Genomic DNA, 2,962 nt, shown 5'->3' on the forward strand with positions numbered 1-2,962 from the left:
TGAAAGCCTTTCCTCTGTGAACAGGAACCAGACAAGGATGCCCTTTATCACTGCTCCTATTCAATATTGTGCTGGAAGTTTTAGCCAGAGCTATACGACATGATAAAGAAATCAAAGGCATCCAAATTGGCAAAGAGGAAGTAAAACTCTCCTTATTTGCAGATGACATGATCCTATATATAGAAAACCCCAAAGACTCAGTAAAAAACCTATTAGACCTCATGGACAGATTCAAAAAAGTGGCAGGGTATAAGATCAACATACAGAAATCAATTGGATTTCTCTACAGCAACAGCAATAACAATGAAAAGGACACTAGGAAAACAATTCCATTTACAATAGCCACAGAAAAGATGAAATACCTAGGAATAAACATAACCAGAGAAACAAAGGACTTATACAAAGAAAATTACAAACCACTACTACAGGAAACCAAAAGAGATCTACAGAGGTGGAAGAACATACCATGTTCCTGGATAGGAAGACTCAACATCGTGAAAATGTCAATACTACCCAGAGCAATTTATACATACAACGCAATCCCAATCCAGATTCCAACAACATTCTTTAAAGAGATGGAAAGGACAATTACTAATTTTATATGGAAAGGAAAGAGACCCAGGATAAGCAAAGCACTGCTTAAAAGGAAGAACAAGGTTGGAGGTCTCTCACTACCCTATTTCAAACTTTACCAAATGGCTACGTTGGTAAAAACAGCCTGGTACTGGTACAATGAAAGAGACATTGATCAATGGAACAGAATAGAGAATCCAGCTATCAACCCAACCACCTACAGCCAAATGATCTTCGAAAAAAATGCCTAGGCACATTGCATGGGAAAGAGACAATCTCTTTAATAAATGGTGCTGACAGAACTGGAAAGTGATATGTAAAAGACTGAAATAAGACCTTTGCCTCACGCCATACACAAAAATGAATACATCATGGATCAAAGATCTGAATGTGAATCCCCAAATTATGAAGATCATCAATGAAAAAATAGAGAAGCAACCCATACTGAAGGCTGTGATTGTTGATCTTCATCAGTAAATAATTAAAATCCACTGTGTTTTCAGCAAGCAAGGTTGTATCATCTGCACATCACAGGATGTTATTGAATATTCCTCCTATTTTGATGCCATATTTTCTTCATATAAGCCAATTTCTCAGACTATTTGCTCAGCACAAAGACTGAATATGTGTGGTAAATGCATACTATGCATACATTTCTGGATTCTAAACTATTCAGTATTCCCTTGTTCTATTCAAACAACTGCCACTTGGTTCTTCACGAGCACAATCAAATATTCTGAAATACACATTTTTTGCAATGTTACCCATAGCTTGCCAGGATCAACACTGTCAAAAAACTTTACATAGTCCCTAAATCACAAGTAAATATATTTCTAGTATTCTCTGCTTTTGACCAAGATCCAACTGATGTCAGCAATGCTAACCCTAGTTCCACATCCTCTTCTGAATCCAGGTTGAATGTTTTCAGTCAAATTTTATGTGCATAAGATTTTTTAAAAAAGTTTTTATTGTGAATTGAGTGGAAGTGTACAGGGCAGTTTTACATTAAATAAATTCAATGATTATATTCCCCTCCATTTAAAATTAATCAACAGTATTTGCCTCTACTCCTTTTTAAGTTGTTGTTGATGTACATATACAAAACAGAAAATACATATTTGTTTAAATGTCCAAAGGGTACACATTGCAAGCAAGACTCCTGCCAACAGGCACACAGCCTTTCTCAGTTCATGGGCCTATAATCCTTAGCTGCTCTATCTCTATGCCATCACCTCTACCACTGTCTCTCTTTTTCTTTTTTTAAAAAATGTTTTATTGTGAATTATGTGATAGTTTACATGGGAGAACATTAGCTTTACATTCATCCTGTCGTATATCATTTCATTGCCATGGTTACAATCCCTTCCATGCATCATCAACCAACTAAAGGGTATATCCTGCAGGTCTGCTCCCAGGGTTGTCAGCACACAGCCCCTCTTCCTCTCTGGGTCTAAAGCCCCAGCCGCTGCATCTCTCCAAGTCATCATCTCTGCCTCCATCTCTGGGGTCACTGCTTCTCTGGGTAGGGTCTCACACTCTGCTCTTCTCCCTTGATGGTTCCAGGGACCTCTGCTCCTGGACTGCAAAGTCAATCATTCTCCTCCTTTTGCTACAAAATGCTCACCTTTAAATTTCTAATCCTTGCAGTCAGTCCTGATAAAAATTATTCACCATTGTACCACAAGGGACCTATCCCCATCTCCTTTCATTAGCAATGCCCAGACAGATTGGATACAAATCAGTGGAGATTGTACCTTCCTCCACACCCTCTGGATGTAAGCCAGTCACTTCTTGCCTTTGTAGCCCCCCATTTTGGGTAGCCAGTGTCCATGTTGCCTATCCCTGTCTACTCTGTGTATGCAGAGGTTGAGAATGATCCTCACTGTAAAGATTTGTTCCCTCTTTTGAGCTACTGCATCCATAGGTGTAGGTCAAGTTCATCAAATTGTTCTTATGCATATGCCCTCTCTTCTTAGCAGCTGGATGCTTCACTCTCCACTCTAGTCCTCTGTGGCTATGTCACAAACTCTGGGCCCAAGAGTCCCCAGGTCTTGCCACACTGCTGGCCAACCAGGTCTCTACCTGGGTTCACAAGAGTCTATTGAATGTTGTAGGGCTTAGCTCGCAGCTTCATTGCTGTTTTTCCCTCACTTCTCCTTATTGGTGACAATCATGGTCACCAATCAGAGCATATTTTCCCACTGAGTCTTAATTTTAGAAGGTAGTTTGCCCTGAGGGGACCCAATCACTTGCCTTGATGTCTCCTGGGTGAGCAACTTGCTTATTCTTGTAGTAATCAGTCAGACTGCCATTATTGTTTTGTATTTTTCCTGTCTTTCTTTCTTTCAAGAAGTATCTTCTGTTCGTCTAGTTGCTCCAGGTTGGTCTG

Source organism: Chrysochloris asiatica, unplaced genomic scaffold (genome assembly GCF_000296735.1).
Source record: "Chrysochloris asiatica unplaced genomic scaffold, ChrAsi1.0 scaffold00466, whole genome shotgun sequence".
NCBI classification, from domain to species: Eukaryota; Metazoa; Chordata; class Mammalia; order Afrosoricida; family Chrysochloridae; genus Chrysochloris; species Chrysochloris asiatica.